This window comes from Protopterus annectens, chromosome 6.part1 (genome assembly GCF_019279795.1).
Source record: "Protopterus annectens isolate FY-2018-M chromosome 6.part1, PAN1.0, whole genome shotgun sequence".
In the NCBI taxonomy this organism is placed as follows: domain Eukaryota; kingdom Metazoa; phylum Chordata; order Ceratodontiformes; family Protopteridae; genus Protopterus; species Protopterus annectens.
In genome coordinates this window covers 365,089,643-365,116,565 of record NC_056738.1, presented here as the reverse complement: position 1 = coordinate 365,116,565, position 26,923 = coordinate 365,089,643, and the positions used below count along the sequence as shown (strand labels likewise).

General features: G+C 42.8%; 1 protein-coding gene across 1 annotated transcript in view; it reads right to left on the bottom strand.

Annotated features, from left to right (window-relative positions):
* Positions 1-26,923, bottom strand: part of CDCA5 (cell division cycle associated 5) — a gene marked incomplete in the record, with an annotated part of 643,625 nt that overhangs the window by 114,518 nt on the left and 502,184 nt on the right.

Sequence of the window (26,923 nt, the reverse complement as noted above, 5' to 3'; positions counted from 1 at the left end):
CGTATTAAACAGTCCTTTTGTTGGGTGCTGGTCTTTATATAATAGGTTCCTGGATGATATAGTCATATTTTGGACAGATACACATCAAAGATTTATTGGATTTTTAGATTTAAAAAGTTCCACCACCTTTTTAGATTTCACTCTTATAGTTATAATTCAGAAACCCTCATTTATTTGGATGTTTTCATTTCCAAAAAAGCTGATGGCTTTTCTTCTTGTATTTACCGTAAGGAAACATTCTCCAACTCTTACTTACATTTCAAGAGTAGCCACCCCTTTTTCCAGAAGAAGAATCTGGTTAAGGGACAGTTAAGTAAGAGTTAGTAGAATGACTTCAGACGACCATGACTTCATCATCGAAAGTGGTAACGTTTTAGAAATGTTTAACAGACGTGGTTACCCCGATATGTTATTACAGGAGATGTTTGATTTAGTGGCCCAGGGAAGAAAAGATAGATTTGCCCCTATTTTAGGACAAACCATTCAAGCTGCAGGAGATACAAATACCCACATGAATGAGGTTAAGAAGTGGGATGATGCATTTATTTTAGATTATTCAGGGGATGCAGCTGCAATTAAGGAAGTTATTTTTAATGAATGGAACAGGTTTGTGGAAATTTCCGATCTAAATGTATTCAAAAATAAATCTTTGAAGTTTACTTATCGGAAAGACTTAAATTTTAAACTATTATTTGAGTTTGGTATACAGAATAAGGCTAGTGCATCTTTAAAAAGAGCGGCTACTTTTAAATGTGGATTCTGCTCACAGTGCCCCTATATAGCTAATAAAACCAGCATTTACATTACAGCAAGAGACAAGGAGATTACTAGTGACAGTTTCTCCAACTGTAATACTTATGGTGTGGTTTACATTGCTATATGTAAACTGTGCAGTTCTTACTACGTTGGAAAAACCGAGAGAAAGTTAAAAAAACGTATATATGAGCATTTGTATGAAATAAAGAAACAAAATAGCAAAAATGCCCTTTTTAGACATACTTTGATTTGTTCCCAGGCTACATTTCTTTTCTTTGTCTTAGAAATTATTCCAAAGGAAATAAGAGGTGGCATGTGGGAAGCCAAACTCGAATATAGAGAGTTGCACTGGCAGATTATTTTGGATTCCACTAGGTTACCTGGTTTGAATGACATGATTTCCATTTCCTCGGTTCTTAATTTAAGGGCTGCCTAATTGTGATTTTAGGTTTTAGCCACAAGGTGGCTATGGAAATATGGAATTAGGGCTAGATTTTTTAAATAATTTTTAAACCACTGCTATAGTAACTTTATATATATAATGGGAAGATATAATTTTTAACTAATTTATATGTATTTTGAATAATTATGTTGTGTATTTTAAAATTTTCATTCAGTGTACTTAAAAACTTTTATGTAAATAGCACTGTTAAAGAAGTTTGAATATACATTTTAGTACCAGAGATTTTTATTGGTTAGACTGTAATTGGATCAATTAATTGCATCATGAAATTGAATGGCTATTTAAATGTTCTGTTTGTTGTTTAAGATCACTTTCTGATGAAGACTTGCCTTTGTCAAAAACGTACAGATTGGTTTGGCGTTATTTTGTGATTTTCAATAAAAGATCCTTTTAAGAAGGAATCCTGGTTTCCGACCTCTATTTGGACACTCCTTGCAAGTCTTAATTTTGGTTTTAATTTATCTGGTGTCTCGAAAGTAAGAAGAGCGTCTCTGAATTATATTAACAGGTTCTTTTGTGTAACCCTTCCCCATAGCTGTTACATATTTTAAACAAAAAGATGCAGGAGTTAAAATGCATAAGGTTTAACTCGTTCTGATGTTAGAGCTGATGTTACAGAACATTTCAACTAATAGAAATGTTTTGCAATCTGTGATTAAAACTGGTTGCAAAACATTTTTTTTTAATAGGGTGTGATTTTGTAGTGCTCACTTGCAAGGCATGGACTGGGATAAGTTGGACTTAAACCAGAAAGTCACAGCAGCTACAGGTGAGTGGTATTTGCTAGGATAGTACTTATAGCAGCATATTTTGAAATTATTGCTCCCAGTTTTGCCCTGCTGCTTTTGCTGAACTGCATTAAGTAACTTCTGTTTATAACTTTAAAGCTTATATAGTTGTATACTAGGTGAACGACTGCCAGGGCCTTTATAAGCTTAGCCATATAATCCAACCCAATTGTGTCCCTGTTTATCATGGGCGTTTATTAGAAGGGGGTATGTTAGTTAGAATGTTTCTAGAGATTGGGGGAGGTAGTGTTAGTTTGGCCACAGTCTGTCAGAGTCATACCTAGGGTAAATTTCCAATTTTCCATCCATTGGTCAAGGTTATGCTTAAATAGGGTTAGGGATGGCCTTTGCTTCACATGGATGGGGAGCTTATTCCAGGGCACTGGGATCCTCTGAGACACACATGTGCCTTGTTAATAGCTTATGTCACAACCAAAATTTAACTCCTTGGATTGAGTGGTTATAATGCTATTAGTTTTGTAGATGTGAAAACGGTCCAACCTCACAAAAAAAAAAAAAAAGTTCCATCTTCTCAGCAAAATAAAATACTGATGTTGTGTAATATTGTTTAGTGTTTTAATGTAGTTTCACTACAGAATCTTTTTTTATGCAAAAGAGGAAAGCTGCAAAATATTTCTTGTTCTAAAACCACAGCTCTTCGGACTTGAATTCAGTTCTGATTACTCCCCATACCTCTCAACCTCTTACTGCAAGACATCTGAACAAAGCATGACAAAATGGGGGAACACAACTGTTTAAATAGGGACTGTCCTGCAAACCAGGAGATGGGTGTCAAGTAATGCTAAAACCTTGTGTGTTTTCAGATGGCAGCTCATTCTACGGTAGTGTAACATATCTGACATGAAATATAATGTTAAACTTAATTTAGTGAGACACTACCACACAAAAAAATTATGCTTCATGTTACAATGAAATGTAGAGTCCCAATGCCATGGTCTGATTAGCTTATCGAAGAGCTCTTCCTTCTTATGTGGGAACTTCTTGTCGTTCAATCTATGCCATTGGCTACACTGCCTGAAGTAGGCAACCACAGGCTGTTTGGGAAATACAACAGCCCTCATTATACTTACCAATAGAGTGGGAGTGCATGATGCAGACTGCGTTGACATTACTGTGTTAGATGGTAACATGTGTTCGCATGTTGCTGTAGTTTTAGTCTTTCAGGTACAGGTTATTAGTGAAATGGCATGGGATGGCCGAAGATAAAAGCGATGCCATTATAGTGACTTGTACTGTGCTTGTCAACATTGGAAGTTATTGTCAATACTGCTCAGGATAGACATTCTGCTTTGCATTGTTTATTTTTAAAGTTATATCTGCAATGTTTAGTTTAGTAAGGAAGTGTAATCCTGTGCTCCTGTAGATTTAAGTTGTTTGGGGCGGGGGGGGGGGGGGGGGTCTCCCTTAACTATTTTATATTGTTAAAGATATCTCTAACTTTAGGCCAATTTTTCTCTCTCCCCCTCCTCAAATTTCTGATAGGACAGTGATGGTTAACTTTGCCACTGGACTGATGAAGTTCATTGATGTAAAGTGAAAAGCACTCACAATAAACCTTTTTAGTGCTTATGGTGGAATTCCCTGCTGCACCATCTTCATTTTGGTTTCTTGTTGTTTGTGGACTGTTATTCGAACTTTGCCACTAGTGCCAGACATTACAGATATTTTCAGAAAATGCATACCAATGTAAATCTTTTTGTTCTGTCAGCATTTTGTACAAATAGTACCACTGCTTTTATGGGACTATAACAACGATCAGATGATTGAACATTGTTATATTGATCCCTAAAGTGCGAAAACTCAAAACAGCGAACAACCAGAACAGCGATTTTTTTCACAGGGGGAGGGGGGGGGGAATTGCCGTTCCCAAAAAAACACAACACTAAATGAAGTGGGGGTCTGTGCCCCCCACACCCCCCCTACTTAAATATACCAACTCCGAGATCGCACTACAGTGAAGAAAACGGCACAACCTGGATGACCAGCCTAGCGATTTCTTTCCCTGGGAAAAAAATTTGCTGTTCCGGCCATTCGCTATTTTGCGGTTTGACATTTAGTGTTCGAACTAACAGCATTCGATCATCTCATCGTTCGCTAAACTAAAGTAGACCCTCCTTTTATATGCGATAAGACCATTCCCTGACTGTTGAGCTGACAGATTGATGTGTACTGGTGTTGGAGAGTAACTGAGGATGATTTGGTATCATTGCCATGATTGCTAGGGGAGCTGGGTTTTGTTGCTGGAAGCACATAATACAGAGCCTGTTAAGCATTTAGCAGGTGCTGATCAAGTATGTTTTTTTAAGAGCGGGGCAAATCAAAGTTGAAGGCTATTACTTGGGACAGTGCACTATTCCAAAAGTTGATTCAAGAGAAGCGCACAAGGTGAGTTTAATTGCTAGAGGGATATGCTGAGCAAAGGTTTATATGGAAGTTTGAATGTTGCTTGGAGTCAAGGATCCATTGAGACCAGAGAAGAGAGACAGGGGATATGACTGGTGATGAACTGGTAAAGACCGCTGGTGCATTTTTATTTAGAACTAACTGTTTGTAGGGTTACACATTATATAAAACATGCTCGCAGGTGCGACATCAGATTTTTGCCTCATTTTTGTTCTGTTCTACATATCTGTTTTTCTGGATTTTGAATTCACTAAATAATGAATTTCAGACTTCATATTCTTCAGAAAGCACACGGTAACACAAAACCTTTTATTCTAGCAATTTTCTAAGTTTATAACATCAATATTTGAAATTTGCCCATATTTTTGGGGTTGTAATCCCCCATTATTGGCTTTATCCAGGTTTTTTGTGCCAAGAGGTTGAGAGCTATTGTGAGAACTAAATTCAATGAATAGGTTTGGGGGCTGTATTCCCCCGTTACTGCCTTTGTCCATGTGTTTTGTGCTAAGAGGTTAAGAGCTATGGTGAGAACTGAATTCACTAAATGATAGCCATTTAAGTTTCAGTCTTCCTGTCTTTCAAGAAACAGCTGATTTGACAACTGTTGTGCACAGGGTCCTGGCTTCAAGACTTGGCAGTGAAATGCATGGTGGCACTACAGCATTTTATTCTAGCAACTTTCGAAGATTATACAAGCAATGTTTAAAATGTGCCCTGGTTTTTGAGCTGTTGCCCCCCCCCCCCACCCCACCCCATAAACTGTGGCTTTTTCCAGATTTCTTGTGCTGCAAAGTTGAGAAATACAGTTGAGTGTCGAGTGGATTTTACAAGGAGCTGAGAGCTTCAGGGGAGGAGAAGTTTAGTGCCGCTTATGTACAGTCTGCTTGCATTAATAGCACAACAGGTAGTGTACTTGCTTTCGATGCAGAAGGCTGTGGGTTCTACTCCCACAGTAAGTAGATGCATTGCTGATACTGTACTGTGCTGTACTTTTAAAGGGGGTGGATACTGCAGTCCTGAGAATGTCCTCTTTGGCGGAGATACCAAGTAACTATGAACCTGTTATCAGTTTGCCATCCATTCCCTATTGCAATATTACTAGCTTATCATTTTTGTAATGTAAAATAGGCAATTTATTCCTCAAGGGCAACAAGCACTTTATTTGTAGATGAAACAATGAAATATAAAGTTGCTTGCTAGCAGCAACCTCTTCATTAGTTACAGATCTCTGTAGAGATTGTGCGTATTTACTGATACTGATGGATTGTAGAAGTTTGAGTAGACTTTTATAATGGAAATGTTCTGAATTGGGCAGTTTTGTCATTATTGGTTCATGCATTTTGTTTCTTTACTTACTGGAAAAATGTTCAAAACAATAAATTTAAAACTCGTTCAAAGTGTGCTGTATTACACAAGGAATATAATTTAATGCAGGAAGGTGCATCAAAGAACATGTGTTTCGTGAGCAAAGGGCCTATGATTTGAAAACAGCCCACAGTTAATCTTTATCTGCCACTGGCCAGATGTGTTTTCCTTGAATGTGAGTTTCAAGGGCAGAGAAGTTTTAATGCTAAGTCGATTTTCATTGTGAGACTGCATTGCTTTGTTTAGCAAATGTCTATTAGTTTGTGCTATAAAATGTAAAATAAAACTTTTAAATGAAATCCAAATCATTGTAGAAGTAAAGCAGTATGCATATTACAGTGCTTTTGGTAAATGGGGCAAAATAGCCAAGTAATGGGACATTGGAATGGCTGCAGGGGGGAGAGCCCCATTCAACTACGATTTTGTGAGGGTGGAAGGGAGGCAAACTCAAAGACAAACCTGACTGAACTACACCACCCAACTGTCCAGATTTTCACAGGAAGAATAGATTTTTGCTTCTTATTTTTGGTTTGTTCCTCATAAAATTTTGGTTTTCTGGCAAATCATTTAGGAATTAAGTCACTAAATAATGACAGACATTGACTTTCAGAGTTCATATTTAATTTAATTTATTTTTATTTAACATTTGTTAACCGGGAACGTCAGACTTGGAACGAAGCCAGTTTTCAGCGGAGGCCCGGGGAGAAAGGCTCCAAACGCATGTCTTTGTAATGTGGGAGGAAACCAGAGCACCCGGAGGAAACACACAAACGCAGGGAGGACATGCAGACTCCACACAGAAGGCACCCCAGCCGAGAATCGAACGGGAGAACCTCTTGTGATGCGACAATGCTACCGCTGCACCACTGCATCCTTCAGAAAATCAACTAAGTTTATACAAGAGCAATTTTTTTAGTACTGTTTGTATGTTCCCCCAATATATTTGACCTTGTCCAGATTTCCTTCATTAAGAGGTTGAGAGGTATGCACAAATAAATCGTTTTACAGAAGTATATCCAAATCTCTCAACTGTCCCCAATTTTGGCTAAAAATGTTGCTCTCCCCTAATAACCCTGCCGCAAAATGGCAATTTTGGAAGAAAACGTGGAGGGTTTACAATTAATAAATAATTGTAATGGTCAGTTATAGATTACTTTTATTTCAGAAATGTATGTAGATTCTCTTATTTTGTCAGCTGCTCACACTTCCCAGTGAAATGGTGGAAAGTCAAGATGCAAACACTGTGCCAGCAAGGATGAACGTGCTGAACCATCATGGGGATGCCTGACCTTCAAGATCAACCTGTGTTGAATGCTTTGGTGAGTACCACGGCCATAAGGGTCTAGCAGATTGCTGACAGCAGTAAAATGTACAGTATACATTGCACAACATGAACAAAGTTGTGCCAAGGCGCCGAGTGTTATACCCAACCACCATGGATCTTATGATCACCCTGGATGGCAGTTGGGGACTTGGAGACTCTTCAGCTCAGTCCCATAGTGCTGCTTTCATAGGTAAGCATGGTGTCAGAGGTGCCACTGTGATGCAATGTTTCCCTTCCGGAAAGGACGCATGCAAAAAGACAAAGCCTGGGTCAGTTTTAGTCTTTTCATATATTCTCTTGGTTTAGCTTTCCACTCAGTAATCCTCCCTTCTGGTGTAGTGAATGTATGTAGGTCAGGGCAAGAGACATTATATTAGCTTCCTCCTTTGACTCCTTATGGCCATTGCTGAAAGGACACATATAAATGGAAAAGGCACAGGTAAGGCAAAGTGCTGGCATTACATTCAATCAGGAGGCATTGCTGGTACCAGCAGTCTGAGTGGGCAGCTAGCACAGGTATGGAACACTTCAGACGCCCACCAGCTGAAACCCCACACCTGTCTTCAGCATATTAGTGGAGTGGCAATCCTTACTCTGCTTTTTCTCTTTACATGTGTGCTTTCTATGCCCCCTTGTCAGTCAGTGTGTGTAATTCTGGGTTTTCAGGGCTGGTAGGTATGTACCTCTGCAGCATCACTCTGTGTGTGTCATTTGGTGTTGTCAGCTGTGGAAGGTATGTACCTCTGCATCGTCATCACCAGTTATATACCTTATCAAAAGAATAATGCCCCTGTGGATAGGAGTGAAGATTTGGATGGGCTAACCAGGTAATAGATATAATATATGTATATATGTAGTTGTCCAATACATCTCTCAAACATCAGTAGTAACCTATTTGCATTTATTTCCTATGCAGGTGCGTCCACCTTGTGACAGTCCCATGGCTTCACGAGCAGGAGAACGACAAGTGAGAGTGCGGGTGTCTGGCCATTCCTACATTCACTAGGCTGCCAGCCATGCCTCCAGAAGTAAAAACCACTACAACATGAGCTTCCCCACATCTATACTGGGTTGCAAGAAGAGGTACGCATTGGAGTGGACTTCTGCAGTTGTTGGAAGAGAAGTGTCCCATCTAAGAAACAACCAGCAAAAGTCCAAAGGTGAAAAATGCCAAAAAACAACACAAATTCTCCACCAAACGAATTTAATGTGGCTTAGCGCCTCGGCAACATCAGCCTTCCTTGAGCACACAAAAAGTAATAAATACATACTCCCTTTTATACCAACCACAAGTGTTCCATCTACCCTGAGCCGGACATTCTTGTGCTGCACATTGCAGGGAATGATGTCATCACTCACTCACTCGGAAGGCTACGGTTTCAAATCAGAAGAATTTTGGAAGGCTTGCAGTCATGGTGGCCACGTTATCATTTTGTGTGGTCTGACATAATTCCTAGTGAGATATGGAAAACAGCAAACAGTCAACGGGCAGTGCATAAGGCCAGAAGTTTAAAGAATGGGTTCATGCATGGCTTGATGCACAGGGTGGGTGGATCAACAATCTGCCATGGGCAGCCCTTATGGAAGAACATTCCTGGGTACTATTGAGCCAAAGGCAGCTCTCCCTCTGGAGATCACATCCAATTTGTAATGATTAATAAAAAAGTGTGGGGGTAGCCCATGTGGCTGCTGCATAAATATCATCCATAGAGGCTCTCGAATGGAAGGCTACAGAAGTTGCCATAGATATGGTAGAGTAGGCTTTAACATTCTGTGGTATAGGCTTTTTCGCAAGCGAATAGATTTAGTGTATGCAGTCCCTTAGTCATTTAGTCACCTTGAAGACCGAATTTCCCATTCCAGGTCCAGAAAAGGAAATGTAAAGTTGGTCAGTTTTATGTACTGCTTTGGTTCTGTCTAAATAAAACTTCAGTTGTCTAAGTACATCCAAAGAATGTAGACAGCATTCCCCTTTATTAGTAAAATTTGGGAAGAATACTGGCAAGTCAATGGTCTGATTGATGGAAAAATCTGAAATAACTTTGGGGAGAAAGGAGGGGTTTGTCAGGAGTGATACTCTGTCCTTGTGGAAGGTTAAATAGTTCCTTTTAATGCATGAAGCTCTGAAATTCGTGTGGCTGATGTGATGTCTAGCAGGAAAAGGGACTTCCAAGATAAAAATTTGAGGTCACACTTTGCTGCAGGCACAAAAGGAGGTTGCATTAAATACTGAAGAACTAACGTGAGATTCCATGGCTCTAGAGGTTGTCTGATTGGAGACCTAATACGAGATCGCTTTAAGAAAGGTTTTGCATAACCAATGAGGGGAGAATTATCAAACCAGTCACGAAAGTTAGAAATAACCGCTAGATGTACTCGTATGTTAGAAGCTGCAGCTCCATCCTTGAAAGATTTTGACAGATATTGTAAGACTGCTGGAGCAGAGTACGGGTCTAGCCTTATTTTCTTAGACCAAATAGAGAATTTCTTCCATTTGTCTAGATATAGTCTTATGGTGGATGGTTTGTGTGAGGCCAGGATAATGTCATGTACAGGTGAAGGAAAGTTATCCTACCTGGCCATTAAAGGAAGTGGAGAAACCAAGCTGTCAGCTTGATACTGGATAGGTTTGGGTGACAACCCTTGGGGGTGAGAAACCAGATCTGGAAAAGGGCCCAGAATCCATGGTCGACATAACAGATGAGGGCGAAGGAAGAGGAACCAAACTTGTCAAGGCCAAAAAGGGGCTATGAGGATCACTTTGCATTTCAACCGAATAGCTTTCTTTATGAATTGGGGAATCGGATGGATGGGGGGATAGGAATATAGCAGTCCCGCAGGCCAATCGTGAATCAGAGCGTCCCTCAGGGACTCACCTTGTGGGGGAAATAGGGCAAAATAGCTGCTGCATTTATTGTTTGACAGGGAGGCGAATAAGTCGCAGCAAGGCTGGCCCCAATGGCTGAAAATGTTGACTGCTACGTTGGGATTGAGGGACCACTCGTGAGGTAGGAGAATACATCTGCTCAACTTGTCTGCAATCACAATGGAATTCCCTGGGATATGCGTTGCTATCAGAAAGCAATTGGAAGCTATTGCCCAATGGCAAATTCTCATGGCCTCTCAACATAGGGGATAGGATTTGGTTCCCCATTGCTTGTTGATATACCAGACTACTGACATGTCGTCAGACTGAATTACGATCGTTCTAGAAGGAAGAACAGATTGGAATGCTTGCAACGCTAACAGCACCGCTCTCAATTCTAGAACGTTGACATGCAGCTTGCCCTCCATAGTGGACCATGTGCCTTGGACTGTATTTCCCCTGAAAATGCCCGCCCCCCCATCAGGGAAACATCCATGGTCACAATGGTCTTCGGTTGGGGAGGATGGAATGGGCGGCTCCAAAGTTCTGTGTCTGGCCTCATCCACCAAAGAAGGTCCTGTTTGCAACAATTGGTTATCTGAATCTGGAAGCACAGAGGGTGGTGATTTGGAAACCATTGCGATAGCAAGAGGCACTACTGGTATGCCAGCTGCCATGGATCCTAAAAGCTGAAGAGCCTCCCTTGCTGAGGCTTTGTTTCGACAGAAAATCACCCGGAGCTGGAGCCTCTATCTCTGAAGTCTGTGAACTGGGAGATGCACCAGACAAGAACAGGTGTCGAAGACTGCTCCAATGAACTCTATGGACTGGGTAGGAGCAAGGTTGGCTTTTTCTCAGTTTATCGTTATTCCCAAAAGACTTGCCAGGTAAAGCATGTACTGCAGGGCTGCTTCCAGAAGATGCTTGGTGGGGGCAGTAAGGAGCCAATCGTCCAAATACAGAAACACCCGGAATCCTTGCAGTCTCAAGTGAGCTGTGACCACTGCCATGCACTTTGTGAACACTGTGGGGGCTGTAGAGTCTCTGAGCAGCAGGGCACGAAATTGGTAGTGATTGGCTCCTAGCCGGAAGCAGAGTAGACTCCTGGAGTGTTTGTCCATTTTGCTGTGGTAATGTGCGTCCCGGAGATCTATCGAGCACATCCAATCGCCTTCCCTTAGAAAAGGGAGAATGGACTGAACCGTGACCATCCGGAATTTTGTTTGGGCAACGAACTTTCAAATTGCTGAGATCCAGTCCCCTGTCTTTTTTGGCACCAAAAAGAATCTAGAGTAGAATCCGGACCGCATTGGTCTGTTGGGACTATTTGGATGACTTTTTTTGACACAGCTTGTTTATTTCTGCATCTGCTTCTTCCCTTTGACTGGGTGGAATGTCAGGAAGTTTTGTCGGAAGCTTTGGGTAAGTAATGAGGGGAATGGTGTAGCCTCCGGTTATAATTCTTTGCACCCAAAGATCAGAAGTTACGGAATGCCAGGCAGGGTGGTGCACAGAGAAATGTCCCCGACTGCTTCCAGAGGAAAGCAAATCGGGGCCGCTCTTCAGGAGCGCTGGTAAGGCTGTCCAAAGAAAAAAATCCTGGGTCCCTGATTATGCAAACCCCCCCCCCTGCCTCAGTAGGGGCATCTTCCAGAATTGTTACCCCCTCTGCCTCTGGGGGTATCATCACCGCGTGTGGCACAGAAAGGACCCTGAGATTTTTTGTGCCACATTTTTCTGCTCTTCTGGTTCCTGGAAAAGGAACGTTGTGAACTGGAAAAAAGTAGACCTACGGCAGGCAGGGTCTTACCATCCTCCTCACACCTGGCCGAGTGTCTTTCACCTTGGGGCCAAAAAGGGAAGATGCTTTGATTGGAGCATTTAGGAAGGAAGCCTTGGAAAGGGTCCACGAAGTCACAGAGGTGCATCCAGGCATGGCGTCTCATAACTATGCCTGAGCTTGCCACTCTAGCAGCCCCTTCGGTTGCATGTGAGAGCAACTTCATGGACGAATTGGAGATAGATTCTAGAGTTGCGAGCTGTGAGGCAACTTGGTCTCTTACCCAGACACCTGTCCTGCGATCGTTCGACAGTTTGGAAACAGATTCTCTTAGGAGCCTCGTAAAATGCACCAAGTAATTCAGAGATCGTATGGCAAAAGTTGGTGAAGCAAAAACTCGCTTCCCTGATCTATCCACAGCCCGGGACTCTCTATTGGGCGGATGAACAGTATGACTCTCTTCGGCGAGATCCTTTTCATGGCCATTGCCACCACCACAGCATCAACTGCTAAACCTCTTGACCAATGTTGGTTTTCCTCAGGGGGTAGTAGCTTGTCAGGTCTCCGAGGGATCGACTCAACAGAATCAGGGTTCTTTCAGGCTCGCTGCACCACACGTTGTACCTGATTGTCCACAGGCGGGGTCACCCAAGAGGTAGATGGTTGAGCATGGAAAGCCTGCAGAAACACGGACTCCTCAGAAAAAGCGTTAGTGGACTTCCAATCTCCCCTCTATTTCAACATTGAGGATGTCCCCAAAGGAGACATCAGGCAGTGACCGTGGGGACCCTTCACTGTTATCGAAATCCGTATCCTCTGTCAGACTCTTCAGGGGAGTCTACATGCTTCCTCTTGCACAATCCCTTCCATGGGGGACATGGAAGAGGGGGGCATCCTGTAATGGGGTCTCCTGCGCCTTTCCTGCCCGGTGCCCCGGGGCGGTGGCTTGTGTCAGCTGTAGCTCAGGGGAAAAAGAGATATGGGGTTCTGATGTCAGTGGAATGCTCCCAGAAGCAAGTGCCCTCTCCATAGCTCGGAAAGCAGGTCCGCCCGAACAGGGATGGGAGCCCGGAACAAAGGACGTCTTCGGAACTGTGGTCACACCCTGCTCCAATGAACTCTCCCCCAAGGGTGGAGCCTCAAACAGGATCGGTGCAGACAGAGCTCCCAGCAACATGGACAAAATCGTGGACACACTCGGAACCGTACTCCCGAGTCAAAGAGCCCACAGCCAAATCACGGAGTTGAGCAAGGCTCGGTTCAAGAAGGGACCGAAGGCTAAAGGGACCCGTCCCAGAGCCCTAATGAGGTCCACTACAGGCGCAGAGACGGGGGTTTCCGAAAATAACATTGAAGCTGAAGACTTTGGAACCAGCATGGTCAAAGGAGGACAGTAGGACAGAGTCCGTGGAGAAACCAACATGGGTCCTGCAGGTGGATGGGTCCAAGATGGAGTGGGTATCCCCCTGGCTGTCAACAGCTGACCCACAAGACGTACCACGTCAAACTCTGAAAGGCTCATGGGGATCTAGTGGATACTCACGACGGGGAGTTAGGTCATTCTAGGAATGGACTATATACTTGCCCTAGAAAAGGATCTGTTGATGGAATCGGGTCCGTGGTGTGGAATCTATTGACACCAGTGTCTCAAGTTTGGAGACAGGAGGAAGTAGAGTCAAAATTGTCATGTTCGGAACCATGAAAGGACTCTGGGCCGGAAGGGCACTCTGAGCAGACACAGAAGGTTCAGCAGTAAACGGAATTGCAGAGGTAGGCATCGAAGGCGTGCACTATGCCAAAGCAGTACTCTGTGCCGAAGCTGTAGTAACTTTGGAAAATCAGTAGTCCGTGCCGTAGACAGCATCTGTGCCAAAGGAGGCACCGATAAAGGAACAGTCGTAGTTGGAGCGGAAGTGGTTGGTGCCAATGAGACGGACTTATGCGCCAAAGACAATCTTGGTACTTTAGACTTTACAGACTTGCTGTCACCAGAGGGTGAAGAGGGGAAAGAGTAGGACCTTTTCTTTTCTTTAGTAAGAGGGGGTGAGAACTTCATTGCAGAAAGGGCCTCTGAAAAGGGCGACTTAAGGAGGCCCTTCAGAATCAGTTTGTTTTTGTGCTCATTCAAGGTGCACTGACTAAAATTTTGGAAAATCACACAAGGGGTTTGCACCGAAAAGCCTTTTTTTTATCAGACATCATGAGCAAATATACCTATACACACAAGTCGAACAGGAAACTAAGGCAAAGAGTTGTATATTTATATCTACATAAAAATCAAAAATAGGGTGAAAATAGGAGGAGAAATACAAACAATGGTATTTAAGAAATACCACAAGGGTAGGGAGAAAGACCATACCATCAATGGTACTGAAAATTACCAAAAAGGTAGAAACAGAAGGGTAAAAGGGTCTATAGATAGCTTCAAAATTAAAGAAATATCAAAAATACCAACAAGGAATAAAAGGTAAACACAATACCCAGGAAAAATATCAAAAGTTTACAATTAACTGAGAGCTTGGCTTGGATGCGGCTTTATGGCTACGCAGCAAACAAGATCTGAGGTAACAGGGAGAATGGCACTATGGTTAAAAGCTTAGCTTGAGAGTTTTTTGGCTGGCGCGAGTTTGGTATTAGGCCGACTCGGTTCTGAGGGCTCGGATTATCAATGATGAATGGAAAGATTAACATCAGATTGAATGTTTGCTCAAAAGGTTATGTGGAGCAATTATCACCTTTGTAAGAACATGCAGAATCTTGCAGTCAAGACATGCAGGTGATTATCACATTATTTGTGCAATTACAGTATAACAATGAGTCATTATCACTTGTCGGGAAAAAGCATAGTCAGATGTCACTGTTATTCACATCAGTAAAAGTAATAATCACATTGCAAGCACAGGTGTGGGACACTCCATACATGTTGTTGGGTGCTACAGAAAATTTCATATTTAGTTGTAAAAGTCTGGAACTTGTTATCTTGAAGACATTTTTAGCACTTGCAAGATGGAAAACGAACTTTGTATGGTGTACACACACATCACAGTTTGGTTACAATTATGGTTATGAGAGATGATATTTTTTCATATTTTGGTATAGAACTGTCGGAGAACATGTCAACATGATCATTGAAACCTCATTTTGAAGACAGTGTTAGTGCTTGCAACATGATAAAAAAAGGTGTCTGTATACTGTGGCACATGTACAAATATCAGTTTGTTTAGGACTAAGATTATAAAAATTATATATTTTTTCATATTTTGGTAAATAACTTTGCCAGGGAACATGTCATCAGGGTAAGCAATACCTCATTTTGAAGACAGTATTAATAGTTACAACATGGCAAAAGAACTGTGTCTGTATGCTGTATACATGTACAGACATCAGTTTATTTAGGACTTGGGTTATACAAATTATGATTTCATATTTTGGTAAATAACTTTACAAGGGAGCATGTCAATGTCCCAAGTAATACCTCATTTTGAGGGCAGTATTAACCATTGCAACATGGTAAAAGAAAGTACAGTTGTGTACCTACCATAAATGCAGATGTTCGAGTGTATTCACTGTTGCAGTCATTACAACTGGGTTATCCTGCTGGCAGGCTACCCGCAGTCGGCCTGAGTTCCAAAGTCTAGGACCGGTGTCGGGTGCTGTCGCCTCCTCCCTGACGTCAGTGCGCCAGGGGTATAAAAGATGCAGCAGACGCCATTTTCTTCAGTTTTTCTTGCCCCAGATGTCAGGTGCCCCTAAAATGGTAGGCTCACTAATGCCAAAAAGCATGCATAACCAAAAAAAACTTTTCCTTCATCTACAAGCAAATACACCACATAGGTTGTATAGAGAAGTACAGATAAGTCCCAGCAAGGAAAAGGGGGATGGAGGGAGGGTAACCTGGAGGACTGCAACAGTGAATACACTCGAACATCTACATTTATGGTAGGTACACAACTGTACTATGTTCACGTTTCACTGTTGCAGTCATTACAATTGGGTTGAATCCCAAAGCTATGGTTGGGAGGCTGGAGCTAAATAGGATTAGGAGAGGCTATCAGGCCCTGAAGAACTGCAGTGGCAAAGCCTGCCTTGGATTTAGAATAGAGAGGTAAGTGATAGTGCTTTGTGAAAGTATGCACTGAACTCCAAGTTGCAGCCTCTAAGATGTCTTTGGTTGGTACTCCTCTAAGGAAGGCTGCTGAAGTGGCTGCTTCTCTGGTGGAATGTGGCCTAATGCCCTTAGGCACTGATTTGCCATGCGGTGAATAGCAGAAATGAATGCAGTGGCCTATCCATTTGGAAATAGTCTGCTTTGAGATAGGCTTTCCTTCTGACCCTGTAGCATATGCTACTAGAAGTTGCTCAGTCTTTCTGAAAGCTTTGGTTCTGTCCAAGTAGAAGTGTAGCTGTCTAATGCAGAAGTCTCTCACCCTTATTCTGTGGGTTCGGGTAAAAGGTAGGCAAGTGAATTGTTTGGTTAAGGGCCACACTGGTCACGACCGTAGGCATAAAGGTAGGGTTTGTCCTCAGAGAAACCCTGCCCGGATGGAAAATTATAAAAAATTCTACAGCCATGAGTGCTTGTAACTTATACTCGTCTAGCGGAGGTTATTGCTAGGAGCAGAGCTGTTTTACAGGATAAGAATTTTATATCAGCTGCAAAGGCTGGCTTGAAGGGAGGCAGTGTAAGTTTTTCCAAGACATAGTTGAGGTCCCACTCGGGTATTGGTTCTCGCCTTGGGGGTCTTAAGTTTTTGGCCCCTCTGAGGTACTGCCTTAGTAATGGATGCGAAAAAATAGGTGGTTCTGTATTGTAATGAGCTGAAATGGCAGAGACATGAATTTTAATGGATGAAAAGGAAAGGCCTTTATCCAGCATCTCAGTTAAGTATTGTAAAATCTGAGGAATATTTGGAACATTCGTGTCAATACCTTGTGCCTGGTTCCAAGCACAGAATCTCTTCCATTTTTCTGCATAAGATTTTCTGGTGCTAGGTCTCCTGGCCTCCAAAATAACATCCATAACTGCTCTAGAAAGAGGTGTGTCTTGAATAGCTACATTATCCGCCATGCTGCCAGGTTTAGGGTCCTGAGTTGGCTGTGCAGTATCTGACTGTCTTGAGTAGATAAGTGAGGAATTTGAGGTAGTGTCCAAGCTGGGCATTGGGACAAGCTCTTTAGGATTGGGTACCAGTGCTGGAGGGACCAGTCTGGGGCAATCAGAATCCTTTTTGGCTTCTCTCGTCTGACCTTGAGGAGTAAGGAGTACCTTGGGGAGGAGAGGCAGAGGAGGAAAGGCATATATTGTTAGGTTTTTCCAGCTGAAAGATAGAGCATCCACTTTCCATGCTTGCTTGTGATTAAGTCCTTGTGCAGAATCTTTGTAGTCGGTAGTTGTGAGGAGAGGCAAATAGGTCTATGTCCAGGCACCCCCAGTTCCTTGTTATCATGCTGAAGACTTGTGGATCCATTTTCCACTCATGGGGATCCATTAGGTTTCTGCTTAGTTGGTCTGCCAGAGTATTTATCCTTCCTGGCAGGAATTGTGCCTGCAGATGTACTTGGTAAGTCAATGATGTGTCCCACAAGTTCATGGCTGCAGAGGGGGTAGGAATGTGTGCTCCCTTGCTTGTTTATGTACCACATGACTGTGGTATTGTCCGTCTTTATCAGTAGTTGTCCTGGATGAAGTAGATCCCTGAAGGCTGTCAGGGCATTTTGAACTGCTAGCATCTCTTTTTGATTGATATGTAGATGCATTTGACTTGCGGACCATGTGCCCTGAATACATCTTCCTGCCATATGTGCCCCCCAGGCATACTCTGATGCATCTGTTGTCAATGTCTGCCTGGCTGTGGGTAAGGTGAATGGCTGCCCTGTGTTGTGGTGACAGGCTTTTGCCCACTATCGAAACTCCTGTTGCAGGCAGGGAATGAGGGTAATTATAGTTTCCAGGCTGTGGCAATGCTGAGTCCAAACACTTTTTAGATACCATTGAAGTTTCCTCATATGCAGTCTTGCACATGGAATTAGCAGAATGCAGGATGCCATGAAACACAAAGCCTGCAGAATTTTTCTTGCAGATAACTGGGTCTTTGTTGCCAACATTTTGAAATAGTCAGTTGTCTGTGTGTGTCTGGCGTGAGATAAGCCATCTGGGCAGTTGCCTTTAAGCTTGCACCCAGGAATAATATCTCTTGAGAGGGTACTAGTTTTGATTTCTTTTCGTTTACTGTGTACCCTAGGCCTGCTAGTAATGTTTTTACAAACACCAGATGTTGTAGTAGAGTGTCCTTGTTCTCTGCTTGAATAAGGCAGTTATCCAAGTAAGGATATATTTGAATTCATCTGTCTGCAGAAAGCAATTACTGGTGCCAGGCACTTTGTGAAGACCCTGGGCGCAGTAGATAAGCCAAACGGCATTGCAGAGAATTGGTAATGCATTGAGCCAGCTATAAATCTGAGGTATCTTCTGCATGATTGTCTGATTGGGACATGCAGGTATGCCTCTTTTAGGTCTAAAGTCACAAGCCAAGTCTTCTTGCCCAGCATGGGCAGAAGCTGCTGCAGAGTTAACATTTTGAATTTTGGAATGTTCAGGAATGTGTTCAGGATAGACAGGTCCAGTATTGGTCTCCAGGTTTTGTCCTTTCTGGGCACTAAGAATAGCTTTGAGTAAAATCCTTGTCCCTGCTCTTGCTGTGGTACTATGCTGAATGGCCCTCATGTCCATGAGGGATGAAACTTGTTTTTGTGCCTCTGCCCATTGATTGCGTGGCAGGTCTGGCATACCGTTTGGCCTTGGGCAGGGTGTGAAAATAGAACCTGTAGCCCTGGGATACTATCTAAGACCCATTTGTCTTGAGTGATCATGTGCCAATTTTGAGCAAAAAGTGCTAGGTTTTCCCCCCAAGGGAGCTGCCAGAAGGTAAGTGCTTGGTGTTGGCAGGGGAAAGTCATTGAGACTGTTACCTGTATGGCTGTGATTTTTCTTCTCCGCTTTTGGAGGTAGAAGCACCCCATTGTTTAGGCCTGTATGAGCCTTGGGGCTGTGATCTGCCTCTGGGGCATCTGTATCTACCTCTTTGTGACCTGTCTGACACTGGAAAGGACCAATTCTTTGCAGGCCAGTTTCTGCTAAATCAGGCTGCACCTGTAATGAATCCTTGACTGTTTGCATAGATTTAGCATTGTCCTCCATTTTCTTCAAAACCTCTTCTGCTTTAACACTAAACAAGGTATTATGTTGTAATGGAGCATCTAATAATTTTGCTTTAACATGATCGGGCAGATTCTGTTCTTTTAACCAAGCATGTCTCCTAATGACAGAACCTGTAACAGCGGCCCTACAAGAGGCCTCTAGAGAATCAAAATCACATTGCAAAGTATGCTTTCTTACTTGTTCAGCAGCATGCAATAAATCCTTCATTTCTTTGTTTTCTGCACATTCTGAATTTGTCAACATTTTTTTGTTTAAGCAATGACATTAGATACTGCTGATATTTAAGCATATGAAATTGACAATTTAAAGCTCTTACAGCCAAGGTAGCAGAAGTATAAATCTTTTTTCCCCATCTGTCCAGAGCCCTTGAATCCCTATCAGAGGGTATAGGGTTTTTTGCAGTGGACGCCTTGACCCCTTTGGGACCATGAGAGAGTTTCTGGGTCTGCAGCAGGGTTTTTATAAAGAAATTTATGTGACTCAGGAACCCTGTAGTATCTGTCTGGCTTAATAGGAGCTGGAGGCAAAGAGTCTGGAGGCAGTCCGGACTCAGAAAATACATCTACAATGTCTAAAACAGGAGGAATAGCAAGGGGCCTGTGTTGAGGTAATAAAATAAAGTCTCTGAGCCTTTTCTTGGATCCTGAGTAATCTTGGCTCTCCCAGTGGAAATGCTCCCTCATAGTATGTAGGGTTTCCCCAAAAGAATAATCCTCAGGAGGAGAGGCTGAAGGAATAGATTCTTCAGCATCAGAATCCTCATAGGGAGGAAGAGAATATTCCTGGTCAGAAGAGGAATCAGAGGAAATGGAAATCTGATCTGAAGATGCATATTCTATCTCTTGCCTAGGCCTCTTATCAGGAGGGGGATGGGAACCCCTGATCAAAGTAATTAGGTTTTCGGCCATTTTAAGCATCTGTTTTTTAGGCATGGAGGCCTGTCCAGGATAATGCTGTACTTGTTTCTTTGTCTTTAGAGCTGCTTTAGACTTTGCCTTTGAAGCTGAAGTTGGTATTACATATAACTGTGTAGGCCTGAAAACACCCCAAGAAGTCGATGCCTGCTCAGCGGCTCTGGACCCATCTGAGGGAATAGTATCAGAGTGTCCAATACCCGAGTTTCCAGCGGCCTAGTCGGCTCCACGTGGGAGTTGGAAGCGGCCTGTGGCTCTGAGGTAGCGGGCATCAGGGGCTGCAAAAGCGCCTCACTGAGAACCGGCAAAAGGCCTAGCAGAAGCCTCGTTGTCTGTTTTGGACCTCGGGTGCCTGTCCTTTTCTTTGCGCTTTTTATAAACTCCGGTAGCCGGTTGCTCCGACGGCATTATATAGTTAAATCTTCTGCCAAAATAATGAAATGCAAAATCGTACCAATGCTTAATAGTGCGTTGGTTAAATCTAGCACAAAACCGACAACTAGCAACGTCGTGCTCAGGGCCTAGGCAAGGAATACAGTAAGAATGAAAATCCTTATGAGGTATTTGCTTCCCACAAGAAATACAATTAACTTTTTCTGACATCGGTCTGGAGCATGAAAAAAGTTTTCCCAACGGGGTACTTAGCTTTAATGAAGACTTTGGATCTGAAATTCGAATTTGAAAATCTCAGGAGTCGGCCGACCGGTACTTGCGAACTGCTTTTGCTTTGGGCACCACGCGGCAAGAAAGACTGAAGAAAATGGCGTCGGCTGCATCTTTTATACCCTTGGCGCACTGACGTCAGGGAGGAGGCGACAGCAACCGACACCAGACCTAGACTTTGGAACACAGGCCGACTGCGGGTAGCCTGCCAGCAGGATAACCACCGACTGCGGGTAGCCTGCCAGCAGGATAACCCAATTGTAATAACTGCAACAGTGAAACATGAACATCTTTATGCTATACACATGTACTGATATCAGTTTGATTAGTCTTGTATGATTATGAAAATTATACATTTGCAATATGTCTCATCATTATGCCCATATCTTTACAAGGGAGCATGGTGACGACAAATGATGCATCATTTTGAAGCTGACATTGAGACACACAACTTGTACACTGATATGTAGTCTCTGTCTGTTGCAGGTGATGAGATATTATGCTTTATCAATTATGAGAAATAGTATTAATCATATTTCTGAGAATATCTCCATAAAGGAGCACCACACAGTAATGGTTAAGGTATCATTTTAAAGCTGACACAAACAAATCAATTACAAATTGTATGGGTCTACGTGGTATATTCACCAAGATATTGCGATTTGTTTTACCAAAAAGGTAAAACATATGCACAGTATCAGCATTCCTTGGCAAGTATTTATAAATGACTTGGATACACACTATCAATATTTACACTGATGGAAACGTCAGTGTCTGCTGAATAACTTTCGCATTTACATTTTTAGTTGAGTTATTATGGTTAGAGAGTTATGAACATTTGTTTTCTGTATGGTATCACAAATGGATTATCTGAAAATGACCTCAGGCTGCACTGTTGTTCCCATGGTGGAAGTAAGCAGGCAGCATTTTCTGAGCTGCTCCGGAGTGAATGAGTTAAGGTGATATTGGCCACAGGCTCGAAAGGGGGCAAGGTTAGCTTTTCCAGGACAAAGCTGAGGTTTCAAGGAGGGGTTGGGCTAATGTGAATAACTTCAAGAAATAATTTTAGCAAGGGGAAGAACAGATTGGAGAGTGACTAGGGATGTGGGCAGAGATGGCGGAGGCATGTATCTTGATGGAGAGTAAGAGAGGCCTTTTTCCATTAGGTTGGCCAGGTACTCCAGGATATTAGTAATGTTAGGCAGTGTTAGGCTGAAGATGGTCCATCTGGCACCAAACAGAGAATCTTTTCCATTTGGCTGAGTAAGATTTTCTGGTGCTAGACCTTCTAGACTCATTTAAAATGTTTTGTACTTGTTGATTTCAGTTGGAGGTGCAGTAGGGTGCTATGGAATAAACCAGGCTAAAAGTCTGAAGGTTGGGGTGCACAATCCTTCCCTTGTTTTGGGTGAGTTAATCCACCCTCTGTGGTACCATGAAAGGCTTTTGACTGATGAGCTCGAGGAACAGGGGGAACCAATGCTGCCTGCGCTAGTCCGGGGCTGTCAGTATGGCCTTTGGGCTCTCCTCTCTGATCTTCAGAAGTACTATATGCAACAGGGGTAATGGGAGGGAGACGTAAATGAAGAAGCGTGTCCAAGGGGGGGAAGAAGGCATTCTTCAGGTGAGCATTGCCCTTGCTGACAAATATGTCCACCTGTGGTACCCTCCAATTCCAGTGTTATGGTAAGGAATACTTCCAGATGGAGATACCATTTGTGAGGTCCATTAGGTTCCTGATGAGGTGATCTGCAAAATATTCTTTTTGTCCGGCAGGTATTGTGCCATGAGGTGCAGTCCTAGTGACTGTGCTGTCTCCCATATTTGCACAGCTAGCTGACCACAAGGGGTAGGAATGAGTGCCTCCCTGCCTATGTACCACATGACTGTGGTACTGTCTGTCTGAACCACTAGGACCCCTGGGTTCCATTTGTCCTTAAAAGCCAGTAAACCATTTTGTACTGCCATAAGTTCCTTCCAATTTATGTGCCTCCTCCTGTGCTGAGTGGGCCACAGCCCTTGGGTTTGGAGATTTGCGGTACAAGTCCCCCACCCCCACGCCATCTCAGAGGCATCTGCAGTGAAGGTTTGGCCCTGGGGTGAGAATCTGATGGGTACGCCCTGATTTTGGGTACAAGCCTGTACCCACCATAGGAATTCTTGCTTGAGGGAAGGTATCAAGGATATTTGGGCACCCATGGACTGACAGCTCTGGTACCACACACATCAGGTACCACCGCAGCTTCTTCATGTGTAGCCTAGCTAGGGGTACTGTGAGGATACATGATGCCATATACCCCAGTGCTCTGAAGAACTCTCTGGCTCTGATGCTTTGGCTTTCCTGTATCTGTAAGCAGTAATTTGTTAAATGGGTGACCTTGTCTGCAGGGATGAAGGTCCTCTGAAGGGAGGAGTCCAGGACTTCCTCCAGGAAGACTGTCTGGATGGGACCAAGCTGGATTTGTTGAGGGGTAGAGTGAACCCCAGAGAAGTTAGGACGTCTTGAGTGAACTTCAGATCTTTGTTGATCTTTGGAACCTCTGCACCTTATTAGGCAATTGTCCAGGTAAGGGTAAATCTGGACCCATTTGGTTCTGCAGGAAGCAATGACTGGTACCAAGCACTTTAACCCTCGGTGCAGTAGACAACCCAAAGGGCAGTCCTGAAAACGGATAGTGACAGGAGCTTGCTCTAAAGCGAAGAAAGCTTCTGTGCGACTTTTGAATAGGAATGTGTAAGTAAGCATCCTTTAGGTCTATAGAGACCATGAAGAATAACCACTGGAAAAGGTGCCCCAATCAAAGTGGAGCCACTGTGGAGTACAACGAAACTGCAGATCACCAAAGGAATCCAAGGCCCATAAACGTTCCAATAGCTTTATTAGATAACATAAAACAGAATAAAACAAAACGTCGACCTAGGTTTCGTCCGTTAAACGAACTTCATCAGAACACATCTTACTACATTCAAACTCTTTATATACAACTACACAGGGAACTGATTGAGCCTTGTCGACCAATGAACTTCATGTGAAAACAGCAATTAGTTAATTATTTCATTCATCACTTAAACCAAAAGTACAAGGATATATGCCCTGTATTTGTACCAATCCGGTTAAGTTAAATTGAGTAAATAAACACATGATTAAATAAATAAATAAATACATAAATAAGTAAATATGACCCCACCAATAAAAAATGCATATATATATGTATATAGTAAAACGTTATATTATACCTTACAAATAAATATAAAAGGATAGATATATGTATATACATATATATATATATATGTATATATATATATGAGGGGATGCACATACACCCTGTGTCTGTTGTGATACATAACATTAATTACATGGTGTATATGAAATATACCCAACCCTCGACCAATAAATAAATAAATAAATAAACTACATGCCATTCAAATATTAATATAATGCAGGGTTAAAAGAATTACCATGTACATCGTACTAACTAATGAATTAGTTTTATATGAATTTCATGCGTGTTTACATTGTCGTGAACAGTAAACAAATGAATAAATAAATAAATAATATAAATAGTAGAATGTTCTGAAGTAAAAACTGGGAAGATATAATATATGTGTGAAAATAAAAATCTGGACCCATTTGGTTCTGCAGGAAGCAATGACTGGTACCAAGCACTTTAACCCTCGGTGCAGTAGACAACCCAAAGGGCAGTCCTGAAAACGGATAGTGACAGGAGCTTGCTCTAAAGCGAAGAAAGCTTCTGTGCGACTTTTGAATAGGAATGTGTAAGTAAGCATCCTTTAGGTCTATAGAGACCATGAAGGCCTATGGAGTTATCATGGGCAGTAATTTCTGAAGTATCAGGATGGTTTAAGCTGGACAGGTCCAGAATGGGGCGCCAAGACCCCTCTTTCCTTGGGACTAGGAACAACCGTGAGTAAAAGCCTTTTTGTTCCTCTGGTACTGGTTCCACCGCTCCCTGTTAACACAGAATCTGTTTGAGAGCCTGAGTTTTTTGATTTGGGGGTACATCTGGGAAACCTGAGTATATTAAAGGCTCTTTGAAAGTAAGTTTGCAACCATTTGCGATAATGTTCAAAACCTACTGATCTGAAGTAATGTGGGTCTAGTTTTGGAGGAAGCGAGTCAGTCTTCCTCCTATTTTGTGTTGTGGAGTGGAAGGAGAGTGTAAATTGTTCTCTGGCTGCAGGCCGGTGATTGTGACCTATTTCTACCTTGCTTGGGTGTTTCAGAGGTCCACTGCCTTGATCTTTGTTGTTGATGCCATTGCCTGGAAGTTGACCCTTTTAGGGCTTCCATTTACTCCTACTCTGGGTAGGAAAGGACCAATGCTTAGCTGGAAAGTTCCTTCGGAATCTAGGTGGTTGCACTTGCAGGAAGTCCTGAATTGTCTGCATAGACTTTGCCCTGTCTTCCATCTTTTGGAAGACTGCTTCAGCTTTTAGTCCAAAAAGTTTGCCTTCATCAAGGGGAGCATCCAAACGTTTTGCCATTACATGTTCAGGAAGAGATTGCTCCCTAAGTCAGGTATGTGTTCTAATCACTGAACCAGTGACAGCTGCCCTGCTGGATGCCTCCATGGCATCATAGCCACAATATAGTGTGTGTTTAGCCACCTGGAAACTGGAGTGACAAGTCCAAAAGTTCCCGAAAAAGGTTTTTATTTTCCATGGCCGAAAATTTCTGTTTGAATTGATCCAGGATGGTCTACTGATATTTGATCATATGAAGCTGACAGCTGATGGCCCTCACAGACAAAGTGGAGGAGGTGTATACCTTTTTCTGAACCTGTTCAGGGCCCTACTCTCCTTGTCCGTGGGCAGGGGATTCTTGGAGACACTGGCCCTAGGCCCTGGAGTAAATATTTCTGGGTCAGCTAAGCGTTCTTAAACAGGTTTTTATGGGTGCCTTATACCCTATAAAATCTGTCTGGTTTGCTAGGGGGCAGGAGGCAGTGAATCAGGATTCATGGAGGCATCCTGAAAAACATACTCTACTATTTCCAAAATGGGAAAGACAGCTAAAGGTTTTTGTTCAGGGAGGTCCAAAAACTCCCTAACTCTCTTCTTGGCCTGGAGGTAAATCTTATGCATCCCACTGAAAATGCTGCCTCATTGCATGAAGGGTCTCCCCAAAAGTTTGCTCTTCTGTGTAAGACTGTCCTTTCTCTGAGACAGATTCCTCCAAGTCTGAATACCCCTCAGAAAGTAAGGCTTCTGTGTCAAGATCAGAATAGGCATCCCTTTCCCTTTTTCCTGGGGTAGCTTCCCTTGTGGTCTGTCTGGTCCCTATAATGTTAAGTCCTCAGCCAGGTTAATCAAACCCTGTTGGGACCTCAGAAACTGGGAGCTCGGAGGCCCTGCCACACTGCCTTTCTTATACACCGGTGTAGACGTAAGCCTTGAAGAATCACCAGGTAGTGAGCACTCATCAGAAGCCATGGCCTGCAAGGCAACCTGAGACCCAACCGATGAGCTGAAGACATCAGCAGAGGAGGATGAAGGAAGCAAAAGCATGTTGGACTCAAAATGGGTCTCGACAGAGGCCTGATCACAGTTTCAAATGTCAAAGAGGGTTGTGAAGTTGCCTCACCTTCAAGAATTACCAGTCTAGCAAGACAGTCAAGCTGGGGAGTGACTGTCATCAGACTTAGGCTTATGCTTATTCACTTTTTGCATTTTTACAGCTCAAGATCAAGAACGACTGGCAGATGCAGTTCAACTGATTCTAGTCTTAGAAAACGAGCTAAGAATTTGGCCCTATGCCTAATCATTCTAACATTAAACCTACCACAAAAACAACAACTGACGGCGCAGGATAGTTCCTTTTAAATATGAGCATACAAACATTGATAAGGGGCATCCGCCACCAGCCTGGGAGGCGAAAAATTTTTCAGGTCAGCCAAGGGCTTTCATGGCAGGAAATCCCAACAGTCAGGATGGCAACAGTGAAACACAAAGAACATCAACCATCACAGACTATTACTTCAGCTGCAGTTTTAAGCCTTGGGTCCAAGAAAGCTGGCCACATTGCTGCATATAGAAAAGAATGATTTCAGAAGCCAAGCACACACAGGATTAGATATCCTCTTCTGACAGAAGTACTTATTCATCACTACACTACACTACTGTGACCTTTCTGATATCTGCCTGGGGTAGGACGTATGTATCTGTTGAAAGAATAATGATTGGAAGATGTTTTTGCTGTCTCGTATCACCAGCATAACAAATGACAGTTCACAACTTTACTGCTAAAGTAAATGTACCATTACTTATGGATTAGAAAGTTATAGTGCTAAAATCAGTTACAAGCTGATGCTGAATTCACTGAACATATGCAAACCACTTG